The following is an 18,250-nucleotide window of genomic DNA, read 5'->3' as shown; positions in this document are numbered from 1 at the left end:
GATTTTCCCACTCAATTCAGCAAGATAATTAAGCAGTGCCAAAACTAACTCAAATCAGACTGCATATTCGTCAACTGGCAGCCTCACAGAATCAAGGCTTTGGTCTTGTTTTGGTGTGGTGGTTTTGCTGTAGATGTCAGGATCTGTTCTCAATGTAGCGATAGCTGGGAGGACTAGTCTCCTTTTGGAATGTTAGTATCCCCTGAAACCTCTGGGGATCTCTAAGACATCTAAAACTGTCGCAATTGCCAGTAGTGTAGTAGCTAAATATGTTTGCATGGTCTTGATTTTTCTGTCACAGAATGGCATACACTAATATGACAACGGGAGGTTGCAGTCCCCACAGAGCTCTTTGGAAAGATTAATCAGGGTGAGGTGGTGGGCACGTGCTCTCTGAACTGTTCTCTGTGCAGTTCTAGCTGTAGAGATTGCATATATATGTGTGTGTGTGTGATGAACAGATGCTGCTCAGATTTAGGTGTAGTCACAGCTCTCTTTCCCCTCTTCCCTGAGCACATGCAAGCCATCCACATACGACCCCCAAAACATAAAGCATAAATGGAGCTCCTGGGCACCCATGTCTCATCTCTTTCCTCCCCAGCATTCCCTTATCACCTTTATAATCAGACACTACCTGGAGAAGAAATGCCCATTATTTTCTCATTGCTTTTATCTTTCTTCTAATGTGCTCCCTCCCCCTCCCTGGTCCTGTGAGAGACCGATTTTTTTTTTTATATAAAGTATTTAGGATAATTGGTTTGGTTCATGAATTACCATTGTTGTTTGCTGCTATTCCCCACTCCTAGTATATCTAGTATATTTATAAAGTCCTTTTGGTTTTCATTAACAAATTCTGCTTTTCTAGCTCTCTTGACAAGCCTGAGAGAATAATTTTGTATTCTCCTTTCCCCCTTTCGGTTTCTGTAACCAGATCTTTTGCTGCTCTTTTCAGACCTTTGATCCACCCCCTGTAGCTAAAATAAATGGTCAAACTTTCTTCGTTTAAGCAGGTGTCTTTCTTTCTTTCTTTCTTTCTTTCTTTCTTTCTTTCTTTCTTTCTTTCTTTCTTTCTTTCTTTCTTTCTTTCTTTCTTTCTTTCTTTCTTTCTTTCTTTCTTTCTTTCTTTCTTTCTTTCTTTCTTTCTTTCTTTCTTTCTTTCTTTCTTTTCTTTCTGTCTCTCTCTCTGTCTTTCTTGGGCAAACATTCCTGTTGACTTCATATCTTTCTTCATGGCACCCAGAAAAAAAAAAAAAAAGGATTTTGCATTGTTCATAATAGCTTATATTTATGACTATTTCAAAAATATATTTCTTTTGAGAGGTTTTCTTTTAATACACTGATGCATTTGTAAACCTCATGATGGTATGCATTTATGCAATTTACTGAAACCACCTCCAAGTGGTTCACACTCTCCTGCAGAGTCTAAAAACTGGTTCTGAAAGCAACATATTTTGCTCTGGGTATGAATAATAAATAGCAGCATTGTGCAAATTACTTTTATACTCCTGCTTCTGAAGATAAAATTTGTTGATGTGGTATGGGTGGATAAAGACAGACAGATCTGTGGGCCCACCCCTTCTGTGTTTCTTGTTACTGAAGTTTGATTATTATATTACATTCGTTATCTGCAGTACTGCAGGGTGAGCTTATAAAAACCCAGCTGTCTCTGTGCTCCATAAATCAAAAGTAATGGCCAGATAATCAAAATTATGTTCCAATTCTAGAACATTCATTACTGGTGGCATTGTATAAAGCAGATATAAAAACAAGCGGAGTTTTTGTGCTAGGATGATTACAGGGAATTACACTAAAAACATAGAATCATTGCTGGTATGTTTTGACTTCAAGTTGAGGAGAAGTTTGCTCAGCAAGGTTATTTTAAGATAAACTGAGAAATAAACAAAAAATGAATTATTTACCTAACCTAGTCAGGAAGCAATATTCAGTGCCCTATCTTTTTTGAGAACTTATTTTTCCTCATTTGGGCAGAAAGAAGTCAATCAAGAAAAATGACCAGAAAAGAGTAAAACCAATATTTTAAAACTCATTGCAAATTGGGAGAGGCAACTTCAAAGACCTGTTCTGCTGTTGTGTCTCATAACAGAAGAATTCCAGGCTATTGCCTCATTTCTTGATCTTCCCATTATTTATGCAGAAAGCATTTGTGCTGACTAGTGCCTGAATAATCTGCCTGCAGAGCGTCTGAATCCAAGCTCTAACTTTGAGTTAGTTGCTTTGGCATTTCCTATTGTTCTCTGTTGGTAGGGCTAATTAAATGTTTGCTCTTCTTGAAAAAAAAGATGTTACAGCCTAAACTACTGTTTGGGGTGTAAAAAACTCTCCAGTCCATGCTCAGGAACAAAGAATTGTCCCTTGGTATTTTATATATTGAGTGAATGCCCTGACCACTGTGTTGAAAATGCCCATGAAAATGTTTGGAACATTCTAGATTTTATCCTGATGGAAATAGATCATAAATGCTTTGCGTTTATCCCAATTATCATAAATGCTTTGTGTTTATTCACAAAAATAAATTGTTTTCTGGACTGTGCTAGACCAGGGTTTTTTACAGTGCCTTCCCACTTAGCCTGCAACTTCTCAAAGGCAAGATAATGATGGCAATAAGGTTTTGATATGGGACAAGGACCACAAAGAAACATTTTGAGAACAACCTTCAAGGGACTGGAAGACAGTTCTTTGCTGAATAGCAGTCCCTCAGGTCAAGTTCTCATGAAAAATTTTGCCACTCAGTAGTGTCAACATGTCTACTGGAGGAATGCACAATGTCAGTGTGGCAGAATAAAGCCCTTCAAAAGAGTTTCAGATACAAAGCTCCTGAGTCAATAGAGATGCACCCATGATTATTGTGGATGCCCTCAAAGCAGCATTCAGCTCAGAAAAACATTTATGGCTGTAATATTCCTGCAGCCATGTATGATGTTACAAAAAGGTAAACGGCCTTGAATATCCAGTAATATAAGCTTGATTACATTTGTTTTGGAAAATATAGACTGACATAACAATTCCAAGTGGCTATGAGTTGTCAATTGGCTTCTTTTTGAGAAATGTCCTTTAATGACTTTACGTTTATTATGACTCATTGTATTCACTGAGGTGCTGTGTTTGCTGAGCTCTGACACGTGCTGTAATGCCAGGTGACCCTGTTCAAATGAGCTTTTACAGGAATCTATTTCAGAACTGTATTTTTGAAAGAATTTTGATGGTGATTTTGTTGGTTGATGGTCTCAAAGAGCATTAGGCACTCGGACACCTGGTAGGTCACAGGAATATATGATCAGCTGCCATTCTAGAGGATACAGCAAAGACCACTTCATGAGACTGGATTTCAGAATTGCTCCAGCCATATGAAGAGTAGTAAAAAAGCATATGGTAAAACAGGGCTGGGTCACAAGCTATGTGCTGCGTACGTATTTATTGTAGGTCTGGGGGCCACAGGCCGTAATCATTCAGCTGCAGAGTGACAGTGAGTTTACAAGGACAGGATTCATAATCAGAGCAGAATACAGCATCAGGCTTCCCTGAAGATCAACACAAGGTTACTTGTCCCTCCCAGTTCACATGAATATGTTGTACATACACATATTAAGGCATCGTGCTACAGAGGACTTTTTCTCCGTTACTGAAAATTATTGCGAGTCCTACGCATGCTGATTTTTGTTGCTTGGATAAAATACTGTGGGGACACCACCAACACAAAAAATTTAAAAAAAAAAAAAAAAGGAAGAAAGAGAAAAAACAGTGTTTGTGAATGTGCATTTAATAGAGACTATAATGAAATAAGAATAGAGGAGGGCAAGTTGTAAAGGTACCCCATCAACATCACTATTTAAATTTGCCCATTGTAGACAATTAAAGAGATGCTTCATGACAGCAACATCTTGCCCTGAACTTTTTTAAAATTCTAAGCATTCAACAAAAGGGGTATCATTTTGGAAGCAGAGAAGCAGGGAAGGAATGGGCACTTCTTCTGTGTTCATGAAGATCTGGGACTTGTGACCCCCCTCAGTGAAAATGAAATTGGTAATGTCAACCCATCTCTGGCAGACAGCACCTCGCATTGATTTTATACATAATTCACCACAATTGACAGCCTTTTCAGGACAAGCTGGAGACTGATATGTTACGGAGGCTAAATTGCTTCTCCCTTCTGCAAAAGAGGGTCCCTTGAGGCCAAGATTTATGTTTAACAGTGTGACAGTTGGGACTGTGAAGAAGCAGGACCACATTATGGCTGATGTGAGAATACTCTCAGTGCAGTAAAAAACCTCCTGCGCTGAAATTGTTTTTGTCACGAGGTATCCAACAACCCCTTTTTCTCCCTCTGTCTTGCCCCAAACTGTAGTAAAAGAAATTAGAGTACCTTACCCATATTTAGTTTTGCATATGGAGTACCAGATGTATTGTCTGTGCAATTGGCTTGCGTGCCAGCCTTGGTAAATGCAATCAGCAGAAGAGAAAAGCTGGTGGGAAAACAGTGCAACTTCCTTACTGCTAATCCCCACCCCCATTCACACCACAGAAATCTGTGTATTGGGCCCTCCAGGGGTAGGAAAATGTGAAATTGTTTGGGAACAATAATAGTTGAAACCCAATGTTCTTATTTTTGTTTGGATTTTGTTTATATGAGTCACTGATGAACAGAGTCTGTATTCACTGATAGTATGCAAAATCCAGTATATGTAGGGAACTATTATTGCAGCGTAATCAGATAATTAGATGTTTTGTCACTGTCTTACGCTGTTCAGTATGAAGTACTTTGAATGACAATATGGCAGCTCTTTCCAGCAGACTTTACAGGCTGCTTGCAAGCTGCAAGTTAACTTTAATTGGGTGTCCTGAGATTTACTACAAGGAAGGTAACAACTTCAGTACAGTAGCAAGAAGCTGGGATCTTTGCACCGTCGGAAGTGTTGTAAATAAACACTAATTTTCCAGTGGTCCCAGTCTTTCTTCAGTGATCAGGTCTACCAAATGAGGTATAAATTGATCCCATAATTTCTGCAGGCTTGGTGATATGCTAATGTATAAGTGACCCAGCTGGCTTTGTGGGGGAGGAATGAAAGGGGGAGGGTTAAGGGGGCAATACAGGAAAACTTCCTGTAGAAATAACATGAAATTCATTGAAACAGCAATGAGTTGTTTGCCTTTTTATTTATCTTTTATGATAGCAAATAGAAATGATTTGGTTTGCCAGTCAGAGCCAGAAATGGAGAAGGAGAAATAAAATAACAAAACCTGAGTGTAATTTTGAGTCAAATGATGTTTGGATCAAGCTCAATGCAATTTATTTTTATATACTGTCCTCCATACAGAGTATTACAAAGCAGTTTACAGGGAAAGTCAATCATCAGAAGCTAAAGGGAAAAGAAGGTTTTAAAAGCAAGAGTAATTCAGTAGCTGGGAGGAATCTTTTTTTTTTTAAAAAAAAAAAAAATATTGAAAGTTCTGAGAGAAAGGATAAAAGTTCTGGGTAAAACCCCATCTCTTCTGTCTTTTGGTGCCCAAAGTACTGTATCACTTGTGTCAGAAAATGGCATGTTATTTCCAATTGCACTGCCTCTGAATGGCCTCTCTGGTCAGAGGCACGCCCTGGTCTCACGCAGCCTCAGACCTGGTCCCATTCAGCTCTGAATAGCAGCCACATGGACTACTTGCCTTAGTTAGTAAAGAGTAATGCTGAGATACAACATCTTGCATTAACTACAAGCTCTTCCCTGTATTGTAACAACTGGAATCTTCAAAATACAATCAACTAGGTCCATTCTGAGGCTGAGTTTAAAAAGATCAGAACATAATGCTGGGATAGCACTCTGATTATGTGTACACACAAACATAACATACTCTTATATTTCATATTTTGGGTCGGATTCCCCTATCTCTTGTTTGAGACCATTCAGGCTAGGCTAATATAGACTACTGAGCCGTTGATTTATTTCACTTGCTTAATATTTACAAGTATCAATTAGTAGTTCTGTTAATTAGTAGTGTGGTTTTAGTGGGATTGTAGAAGGGTCACGATGGTTACTGACTCCAGCCGCAGAACAATGGTACTCAGATAGTCGTCACTCACAGCAAAGCCCCTCCAAACACCCATGGGCACCCCAAATCACAAGGTGCTTTCCAGACTTTCAAAACATTCCAGGGAAAGAAAGGATAAAATACAATAAATCACCTGATGGCTCTTCTTTAACTTCCCAGTTGAGAATGTGCTTCCCTAAAAGAGCAAATAAATCCCAACAGTATGATGTTCCCCTGAGAAGTCTTTGTCTTATAGTGTCACACTGACTGCTCAGCCTGGAACACACCTAAAGAAACAGGGAAATAACAGGGAAATGGATATGAATCTTTTTTTTTTTTTTTTTTTTTTTTTCTTGCATTGGGCATGGAATAGCCCCAAAGCTCCCAAGCAGCACATTAGTGAACCACAAATCACTAAAATTCCCAGCTTAAAAGCTTAACCACACCAATCATCTGTTCCTGGTCAAATTCTTTAAATTCTTCCAGTGTATGTGTGTGAAGTGTTCTGTCACAGAGAGTGTCAGCCCGGCAAGGAGATGATCCCACCAGAGCCTGAAAGCTGTTCAGCCGCTTTCAGGAAGGGAAAGGAGGTGTGAAACAGCAGGGGTCAGTTACAAACCCACTGTTAGCAGAGAAGGAAAGGGACGAGGGGTAAAGCTATACAGGCTGCTGGGTGCTGCCTCTCAGGTAACACCTGTCAGGAGAGGTCAGCAGCCCTCCACACTGCTCCCTGGCGAGGTGCTGTGGTTCAGAATATGAGCTGGACTGTGCTTTATTCTCACTGTCTGGAAGCACGTGGCAGAATATTGTGATTGAAAACTATTGGTTTAGTTCACAGAAGAGGCAAAAGGGTGTAAAATGCCTTTTCTTTAACGTGGGTGATACGAAATGCTTTTGTCATGTATTCATTAAGGGTGTCATTTCAGCAAGTGCTGACTTTAGGAGATGCTATGCCTCAAGCTCCATTCAAGAATATTTTTAAAGATTATTGTCATTCCATTCATCACTTTTAAAATGACAACCTCTAGCCACACAGTTTTTACGCAAATGTAACTTCACAGGCCTTGCTATTAATGCTTATTACTGCAAGGCAAAAATTGAGCCAATGACTGTCCATGAAAGACAACAACAGTACCCAAAACAGGGGAATCTGCCCCAATATATGAAATATTGAATAGTAGAGTATATTATATATGTTTGTGTGTGTGTGCACATCTGTATAACCAGAATACTATCACAGCATTCTGTTCTAACCTTATTATAAATCTCAAAATGGACCAATTTGAATGTATTTGGAGGATTTCAGGTTTCATAAAACATGAGAACAGATGACCTCTCACCTGTGGAGAGGCCCCTGTTGGAGCAGGCTGTCCCCGTGCAGCCCATGGGTCCCACATGGAGCAGATCTCCACGCTGCAGCCCCCCCATGGGTGGAGGAGCCCCCGGTGGAGCAGGTGGAGGTGGCCTGGAGGAGGCTGCGGCCCATGGAGAGGAGCCCACGCAGGAGCAGGGGGTCTGGGGGGAGCTGCCGCCCACCCGTGGGGGACCCGTGCTGGAGCAGTTTGCTCCTGGGGGATGGACCCTGTGGTACGGAGCCGTGTGGGAGCAGTGCTTGGAGAGCTGCTGCCTGTGGGCAGGCCCTACAGGCTAAGTTCGGGAAGGACAGCATCCCGTGGGAGGGACCCCATGGGGAGCAGGGGCAGAGAGGGACGTGAAGGAATGGCAGAGATGAAGCATCAGGGACTGGCTACAGCGTCCATTCCCCGTTCCCCGGCATCGCTTGGGGGGAGGAGGTGGAAGAGTCTGGAATAAAGGAGTGAAGCTGAGACTGGGAAGGAGGGGGTGGAAGGAAGGTGTTTGAGCTTAGGTTTTGTTTCTCACTATCCTACCCTATTTTTAATTGGCAATAAATTTAATTTGCAAATCTCTTTTGCCCATGGCAGTAATTTGTAAATGATCTCCCTGTCCTTATCTTGACCCACAAGTTGTTTGTTTTTTTTTCTTACTTTCTTCCCCTGTCTTGCTGAGGAGGGGAACTGAAAGAGCAGCTGGGTGGGGGTGTGGCAGCCAGCCAAGGTTAACCCACCACAAAAGGCACAGCACCAACACTATTTGAGTGGCAGCATCGCTGCATTGCTAAATTTTCAAAGCATGTATAGAAACACAGACACATACTCTCAGGCTGGCCTCTTAGTTTTGTTTTGTTTTTTTCATTTCAATGCACTGTGAACAGTGAAATATCCTAGGAATTTTGCAACCTCGAGGATTTGAGAGAAGCCAAACAAAAAAAAAAAAAAAAAGCAAACAAAAACAAAGGGAAGCTGATGAAACAGAATCAGGGGACTGAATAAGTGTAAGAAACAGCAAGTGGTTTAGAGCTGCAGTGAGGAAAACAAGCCTCTGGTTCAAAAACAACTGCTTTCTTGTCCATTTACAGGATAATCAATATCTCATCCTAAAACATCTGTGAGCAGATATAAAATAGAAAGAATACTTTATTGTAGAAAAGATTTGCTGACCCAAGTTCCATCAGAAATGGAAGCATAAATAACTACAGAATATTGATAATGATTCTTAGGGAAAAAGAGCTGAATAAACAGCACTGAATAAAATGTGAAATTGCATTTTTTCTTTCTGTTTTCTTCCTGTAAACCTCTGTGCTAGCAGACATGAACAGTGTCTGCCTCTAGCACTCGATCAGAATTCTTTCTCAGTCAGCCTTTTTTTATTTTCCTCCCTTATTTTAAGCGTAATTATCAGATTGATAAATATGTGCGTCAAACATAATGTTAGCAGAGCCTGTATTCTGAATTACTGTGGGATTGGTGCTTTTAAGGAGCAGAAACAATTTAAAACCAGAAAATGAACATGTTTCACTGAAGAGATTATCTTTTTTTCAGCTAATAATAGTTCATATCAGATACCATTTCGTGCAAGATAGAGACCAACTTGCACACTCTCCATAAAAGAGAGTGGAACATGTTCCCTACAGCACTCACGTATTATGAAATCAATTTTGCCTTAAAGGACACTTTTCAGAGTAGTTTCAATCCTAAAGTAGTACATTGCTGTGCTACTTATATATTCATATCACAGTGAGCTGTAAAAGGATGCCACGGCGTTCCCATTTCAGACCCTATGTAAAATTAGGATTAAACTCACAGTAATCTTAAAGGAGAGTGGATTGCTCATATCTGGAGAAATTTTATGTTGAAAGTCCCAGTGGGACCCTGTAATACATGCACAAGTTCAAGCAAGCACCTATCTCTCAGCAGGTCTAGGCACCATCTCCTTGTAGCTAGAGTGCTGGTCAGTCTGCTTTTCTGCTCCATGAGATGGCGATTAATTTCCACACCAACACTCCTAAAAAATACCTTCTTCTCCTCAGTATCACAAATACTGAAGGAAACTGTGGCACCTTTAGCTAGAATTCAGCCTCTAAAGAGGAAAAGATGTACTGTCTGAAACAACATGCTTCCTTCAGGGCCCTCAAATCCTGTACGCAGCCTGACACTGGACACCACAGTGAGGAAGCTGGGTGGCAGTCAGCCCAGAAGCAGCTAGCTGTGTCCCTGGGGTAGTGTTCCTTCCCCCATGTTTTCCTGCTGTCAGACTGGCAGGGACAGCAGCTGCTCAGCAGTGCCTTCACAGAATCACAGATCAGATGAGTTTGGTGGGGGTCACTATGCCCAACCCTCTGCCCAAGCAGGGCCACCCAGAGCAGGTTGCCCAGGCCCATGCATGGGTGGTTTCTGAAAGTCTCCAAGGAGGATACCCTACAACCCCTCTGGGCAACCTGTGCCAGTGCTCCTTCCAGCCCTCTTGGTGCCAGTCAAGGTTAACCCACCACAAAAGCACAGCACAGAGCTGGCAACTCAGCTGACAGGGATGTGTGCTGCAAAGTGCTCCTAGGTGGTGATAGTGCTAAGGTGAAGTGTTTACTCTAACAGAAGGCTTCCTGATAAACATGAGAACAAGTTTCTCAAAGGGACCTCTGTGGCTACTCACAGGTTCCTTCTGAGTCTCAAAAACAACTGGTATTAAGCAGCTTGCTGTAAGGAGTACGGCTTTTTCAACCCATACCCTTCACAGAGCCATTATGCTCACATATTATATCTAGAGGATTTAAATGGTCCAGCTGCAAGGTCTTAGGCAGTCCTGAACTGCAAAACATGAAAAAAAAAATAAAATGGTTTTGTGGCTTTGCAAAACTCACACACAGGACTGTCTTTTGGAAGATTTCAGTTTCATCCTCGGGTGGGTAAAGATATTTCAGCAAAGGGATACTGTGCCTTCTGAGCCACTGGGAAAACTGCAGGCTTGTGTACATGATTTAAAGCATTGTAGTGTGTAACAGAAACAAGGAGTATATACAACAATGCTGTCCCTGCTCCAAAAAATGTTTTCAATCTATGTAGGTAGGTTACATTCAGAAGTTGTACAGACTTCTGCTGCCTGTGCAACCATACAGAATATGTCACTGCACATGTTTTCCAATTACCCAACTTCTGTGGGAACAGAAGGTCAGCAGACCATTCTAGATAAATATTTTTGTCACCTCATGCCTGATAACTAAGCTTGCCAAAGGGTAAACAGCCATGATTTCATCATCAATCTTGCAATGACAAGGTTCTCAAGTGCATGGAGTTCGTGGCATGCTGCTTCAATGACTGGGGCAGAAGAAGAGCATTGACAAATGGAGGACAGGGTGATATTCTGATTGATCATGGGGGATTAGGTAGACAGAGAAGATAGTAACATAGGAAATTTTTGGTGAGACCTGAGAACTCTTTTGCTTTAGGTGTGGTCTTTATTGTGTTTCCACAGTCCCACTGCAAGGATGTTGTTGATTAGATGCAAAGATGAAGATGCAGAATTTGGAAAGAAATGTTTATGTTTCTATTGCAGCTCTAGGGAGAAGTGAGGATGGAGGAGAGTTTGAACAGTACAGAAAGACTTTAAAGTCCTTTAGAAAGGAGTCATTCCAAATACAACAATAAACTAATTAAATGCTATTAGAAATACAGTGAAACTACCACTGAACACTGCCTCCCACAGGCATCCCACTGTCTTAAATAGGCACTTAAATAATCCCCATGTGGCTTTTGATACAATTTTGTCTGACCTTTATTTAAAGACCACCAACAGGGCAATTGATTATGGTTGGTCAACCTGTTTGAATTGGCTCTAACCTAGAGTCAGTTCCCTTTATTTCTCTGCCCACTTTCTTCCTCCTCAGTTTTAAATACACTTATCCTTTTTTTTTTTTTTTTTTCCTTTTTTTTTAATCAAAATCTGCTGCACATTTCTATCCACCTGTGGCTATGGATCTCTTGTTTTGTTCTTCCCAAAGCTTTTGTAGCCAGCTTCTGATATTTAGGGTTTGAGGGATTTTATTTTTTTCTCTTTTAGCAAATCAGCTTTTAAAAACAACATTTTATATTTTCTTAATAATTAATCTAATACCTATTCAAAAACTGCAAAGGTCACTCCTTTGTATAGTAACAGCAACATTCAACATATGTTGGGAGGGGGGATTTCTTTTCATACTCTCTTCCTCTAACACTGTCTCACTATCTGGGCCAACAGTTGAGTGTCTGTACCGAGATTGATAGAGATAAGGAATTTCATCCTTGAATGCCAAGCTCTGCCTTTTAAAGTCTGCAAGATCCATGAATAAGGGTTGCAGGATTGGATGAGTCAAACTAATGCCTAGACATAACTGTACATGACCAACACTGTCATTTTCTTCCTGGGCTTCCCCATCTTTAAGGAAAAAAAAACGATGGTCTTTCACTCCAGTATCAGACACTCTGAGATCCTTAACAAACTACTGCTGACAACCATAGCCACCACACACTAAAAGATCTGTCAAATAGTAAGAGGTTTTGGAGTAGCATTTCTTCAGTTCTAATTTGTACCCTTAAAGAAGAGGAATATATACAGAACATGAAATGAAAATTTGGAAGGTACATTTTTTTCCTCCCACATTTAACATATGTCTTAACCATGCATAAATAAGACTTTTCCAGAGTAGAGGGAATGAGAGAGAGGAGGAGGAGCAGGGAGAAGGCAAAATTGTCTTCCTTTCTAAGATGTAATCTGAAGTGATTATAGAAATAGTCATGTTAGCTATACATATTTTTGAAGATAAAGCTTGTTCGTATCAATCAAAACAGAGCAGCAGCACCAGAGTGAATTTGCTTCAAGTAGTTCTGCTTTACAGAATCTGATGGAGCACTTTGATAACTTCACTCAGCTGTAGATGGGCCCTAATGTCACAGACACATCTGGTTTCCTACTCAGCTATCACACCCGACAGTGAGGAGCTCCCCTCCACTGCAGACATCTCTAACATCAGTAGCAGGGGTGGACCAAAGTCCACAGCTCTCCTCCAGGCCCATGGCCTCTCCCGTTTTAACTCCATCTTACTGAATTGGAAAATGAGCTGTTCCTAAGGTTTCTCTATTAAACTTAACTAACTGGTGATTCTAAACTAATAGCACCTTGGGATTGAGCCTGTTGCAGGGACGTGGTGCAGATATAGCAATAGAAGGGGGAAGCAAAAGGTGGAACCAGGGTGAGAGCTGGCTGAGGAGGTAAAACACTGAAAGTAGAGCTGTGGAAAAAAATAAATAAATTCCAGTCTGCTGCTTTCTGGGCTGATTTTAACCTGTTGTACCTACTGCAGCAACTGTTAGATATCCTAAACTGTTTCCACGGCTGCCAACATTAACAATTCCATTGCTTCCAGTGTGAGTACAGCTGGGTTGGTACTGAGTACAGATCTTATCCCAGAATGTAACACTTTGAAACACGTAATTTTGGTTAAAAAATATATATATATATGTTTTGTGGATATACAGCTTTTATTTACATCTTTTTTTGTGTTGGAATTGCCTAAAACTGAAGCATTGCTAGTTTCTGATAAGAGACTAATGACTACCTTCTTTTTAGGTTACTGATAAAACATCCACAGAATTTGGTATCATTTCTCTGCCTTTAGTAAAACAGAGAATATAAAAATGATGAAATATTTTAAAATTTGCTTTAAAAAAATGTGGTTATTGCACGTTTGGGGGCAAAGGTTTTGGCAAGTTCTGATTATACATGTATATGAATTGTTTCATGCTTCTTTACGTAGTATGAGGAAATGAAGCCATAGTTATATATACAGTTTTTATCTATAGCTGGTGATGGTGGACAGTTGATAGTTGCCATAGACAATAGTTTATTTATATGTATGTGACAAATGTTAACTGGAACCAGCTTCTCTGTACCACCATAAGCAATACTGGTCATTCTCCAAGGTTTGAATATTTAACAGCTTGGTAATGGGGCTGGTGTAGAGCCATACTACCTTAGACTGACTCTTTCTTGGCTTGGAGGTGATAGATTGCAGCCTTGTGATGCAGAATCCACCCTCTCTGGAGCACAGCTAAAATTCCGTGAGTTATGGGCCATTGTCACTTGTGATGGAGAGTGGCAAGCTCAGATGGCCACATAAATGCAGCGGGCAGAAACAATGGCACAGAGAGTCTGTCAGCTGATAGGGAGCTCTGAAACAACTCCAGATATTGTGTGTAAACTCACTCCTAACCACACAAAGCTAGAAATCAAAGACTAACCTTGGAGAGAGCATGGGACATGGTCAAAGCAGGACTTTCAGGCACAGAAATGACAGCAGGGTTTCTTTTCCAAAAAGTACCATAAATTCTGTAGATGTAGCGTGGCATCAGCAGCAGCGAGGTACACATCCAAGAGTGTGTTCAACACCAAATTTAGCAAACGAAACTTCTGCATGCCGTGCAGCCACACTCTGACAGACTGCCTATACCTTCCCACCTGAAAGCTGCTCTTTGGAGTGTTGTTTTATCACCTCCTCCCAGCAGCTGTGTAAATCCTACAGTCTGCCATTCCAGTGCAGGCAAAAGGACCAGAAGAAGAGGCGGTGTGGAGCACACTAGTCATTCAGTGGATAAATGTGTCAGCAGTGGAGTGCATTGAAAATTATCTGTCTGGAAAGAGTCCTAAGAAAAATAGAGCTACTCAGGTGGTCTGCAGCTCCTCACAAAGCACTTCAGCAACACAAAGAAGTCGCATCTTTGGGCTGCAGACTTGGGAATGAAGCACGCTCAGGACAAAAGGTTATGAGAGGCAGTGAGGTTGTTTCCAGCCTCAGTGTGAAATACATCACCTGGTTTTAGCAGGGAGACAGCGAGAGCTAGTTTGTAACAGGCCTTTCTCGACACTCAGAGATAGACCCCCGACTGTGACTGCTATTCTAAGATGCTGTAACACATACTAATAAATCTTAAGTATGGCAAAGCTACATTAATCCGTACTGCTTGTGTCATCCATACAACGGCCACTTGCAAGGCCACAGAAATTGTAGCAAACACGACAGACTTGGCAAAGTTGTTCAGATTTAACAGCCACATATTCTTAAATCACAGACATAGACAAAAATGCATATATGGTGAAAATAGGTTGCATTAAAAAGTGGTCATCAGCCTCTCTAGGAGCAATCTAGGCTAAATCCAGGATTCAGGTGGAATAATCTTAACTAAGGTCAACAGACAAATTCACATATAGCGCTTTTGCTAGATATATCAAACTTCTCTGTACTCCTAAGTAATGTTTATAGACATTCTTATTACAGTAACAGAAGGCTCAAAGCCTTCAAGAATAACAAAGAAATGTGTTTTAGCATAAAAATCACACATGATTTGTAGTGATTGCCTAATTACCTGAGTGTCAGGATGGGAATATCTGTGAAGAAGATAATTTGCTCAGACTAGATGGCTAGAAAGATTTGGCAGAGGTAAGAGGACCTTGCTGACTGTCCCTGCTTTTGGTAAGTTTAAAGTGAGAGATGTATTAGGTCTTAGAACTTATCACATGTTGTTAATGTCATTGCAACAAAAATGAAGGCAGAAGGAAAGGCAGTCTTTACATCACTTTCTCAGACACCTACCCAATTAAAACTGGAGTAGTTATAAAATCATCAGACATTCACCCTAACAGCTGTAGACACTTGGAAAAAAAATTCATTGTAATCCTAGTACTTTAATCATTCTATTGATCTTTCTTTATCTATGTCATTATTGTATTTTGGACTCTCTCTCTCTCTCTCTCTCTGTATTTTGGACTCCATTTTGTCTCTCTCTTTTTTTTGTTGTTGTTTTTAAATTCAGCCTGTAAAGTTACCTCGTTCAGCCTTTGCATGAAAGACAGAGGTCCAAGGCTGTGCTCTTTTGTACAGCTACAGACTCCCCATGCAGCATCAAAATGGACATGACCTTATTGTCCACATCATCTGTGGGCAGTAGGATGCAGAAATATCCCCTGACTTAAAGGGTGTTCTCCCTGAGTTTACACAGGATGAAACTAAAGATCAAAATATATAGATAAGTTCTATCTAACATTTCTGAGAAAAAAAAAATATATATATATATATATAATTAATTAATTACAGAAATGACATCACAGAAATGAAGATGGCAAGTGAATAACTGGAAGAAATTGTTTTAGTCCAACAGATTTATATTTCTAGCTAAGAACTATTTTGCATTTTTGGCATAAGGAATTTTTTGTTAAATATCCATATCACCTATTTCTTTGGTTAAGATCTGAGACCTAGCAGTACATATTTGTGGCAATTTTAATAAATCCTTCAACATACCACAAAAGATCAAAAAAAACCAAACATAAAATAATTTTGTTCTGTCATTTATATGTCATGTAGAAGACATGAGAAAACAAAGCCATCTTAAGACTAGTTCTCCTCCTCCTCCTAATGCACCAAACAGGGCCTAAAATGATTCTTTCTAAATTCTGTTAAAAAGCCTCATTACCTTTATTAAGTTGCACCAAGTTCCCACTGCGGTAGTCGCTGAAATGTCAATATTTACACTTGCCACCAAGAAACATCAAACTCTCACAGCGTTCCCCTTTTGATAATACAAAAACTAGTTCTCCTTGGTTAACACCACATGGTAAGTACAGGGAATAGCAGTCACAGTAGGTATAACAAAACGTTTTATGAAATCCAGGCACTGAAATCCACAGTGCCTTTCTCTTCAGAGGCACTCGAAATACACTAGGTCTACAGTGGCACAGTAAGTAACTCCTGTGCCAACCTCCATTAGATAAAATAATTAAGTCTACATCAATTATTTGGAATGACAGACCATTGTCACAGGATCAGAGTTGTGTGCTTTGAAGAAGAAAGAATCCGAGTTGCACCCTGCCATTTATTTTCCATAAATGCTTTGGCTTTGCCGTGCTCTTCTTGCATCTGCAGGAGCCCATTATCCTGGAGAATATTCTGTTCCATTGATAATTACGTCTTAATTATTTCTGTCCTTTGAGTAGCCTCTACTTTGAGGATTTTTCATTACGTGGTGCAATTTTCATCACTGAGGCTCCTTCAACTTTCACTAGGAGTGGATTTTTATATTAACCCTTGCAAGTACCCCACAATACTGCCTAGGACTGAACGATCTGGTAGGGTTTTGTTGACTGCAATAGGATGATCACTGTGCAGAGCCACTGCTTGGGAACCAAATGATTTGTATTTAAGCAGTCAGCTGGGACAATAGAAATCCCAGAGCTCAGAAGAAATGAGTAGATTTAGGCTTTTCCCACATGCTGTGCTCTCAATAATATGAGCTTTCACTAAATAAAATAAATAAATAAAAACTTTTAGCCCTTCCAATTGCAAAAATACTCCTCGCTATGTAAATCCCATCACTGCTGTTTTGTTGAGTCTGCAGCCAGGCAGACTGAAACAATGGCACCCAAAGAACCCACAATTCCCCTGTTGCATCTTAATGGGCTGTTTCTTAACTTCAAAGCTGACCATTTAAATGCTAACATTATTAGGCAAGTAATCCAAAACATAAGCACCCAGCTTGAATCATTAGCATTTAATTACCTAACATTTTCTCTTGTTTAATCTACAATGCTGTGCAAACTGGTCTTAATTTTTGTTTTAAACAGCGGAGCACTCACGTTTATGTCTCCCTATGTGCAGTCAGAGACTCGTGAAGGAAAAAAAAAATAAATAACAAAGCTTGCAAATACTTGGGTCTTTCTATGCCTCGAACAATGCAGTTTTACTCTAAAGCTTTCTCAGAATTCATTAGATTTATTTAGGTTGTTTCTATCGACTAGGATCCATGTTACCTGCTCTGAGGTGTGTTGTTGAAAAGTGAAGATTTAGCTGCTAATGAAAGAGTTCAGTCGTTTCCCCTCCTCTTTCTTTGAGCAAATGGCAAAAAAGCAGTTTCTGTTGCTTTTTCAAGGTAGCGTAAAGGTCACTGACAATAGCTCCCTTATAGATGCCAATGTGTGACATTTTGCCTGAATAAAACAGAAACATGATAAGCTAAAAAGAAAAATAAAAAAATTCAAATTCCTTTCCAGATAAAGCTGTTTATCAAACGTGACTTATTCCTTAAAATGAAATACAGCATTTAACTCTTCTCTCTTCTGAATCTTAACTGGAGCTTAGAGCATGTCTCCTGAATGTAAAGGCCTATAAAAAGATAAAATAACATTGTCCAAATAAAATACATAGAAAGAAACATGGAAGGAGACAATCTAATGTCTATAAACTGAAGACTAAAGTAAATAGGTGATTCAACGTTGCAGTTTTCAACAGCTGAAAGTAGAAGTCTGGAACAGCAGCCTGGAAATTCCATCCAAACCTACAGGTAGGTACCCAGTCACCAAAGAATAATCTCTAAATTCCTTTTTTATTAGTGAGAATCTCCTTGTTGTGCATGTCAGAGGTGGTGGTAAACCCCCAGCAATGCTGTAAGCTCATACATTAATGCTAGAAACAGTGGCACCTGCAGTGAAGAGTCAAGGCTTGTCCCAAACAATAGTTCAGTTATTCTTGGGGAAAGATTCACATTTAAAGCACTCCTACTAAAAAGTGTTCTTATTTAATATGTTATTAAAAGCACAGAACCTATGCCTCTTTAATTCAGTTATACTTCAGAGTCTAAAACCTCGATAAGTATTGCCAGGAACATAAGCAATTACCAGCCTTGTAAACAAAAAAACAAAAAAACAAAACAAACAAAAAAAAAAACACAAATAAATAAAAAAGAGGAGGTGGCAATAGCAGAAGATGAAGAAAATGGCAAAACCAAGCAGTTGTGGTGTATTTTTGATATTTTATCCTTTCAAAGTTCTGTTC

This window comes from Anas platyrhynchos, chromosome 2, assembly GCF_047663525.1.
Source record: "Anas platyrhynchos isolate ZD024472 breed Pekin duck chromosome 2, IASCAAS_PekinDuck_T2T, whole genome shotgun sequence".
Classification (NCBI taxonomy): domain Eukaryota; kingdom Metazoa; phylum Chordata; class Aves; order Anseriformes; family Anatidae; genus Anas; species Anas platyrhynchos.
This window is presented reverse-complemented; position numbering follows the sequence as displayed.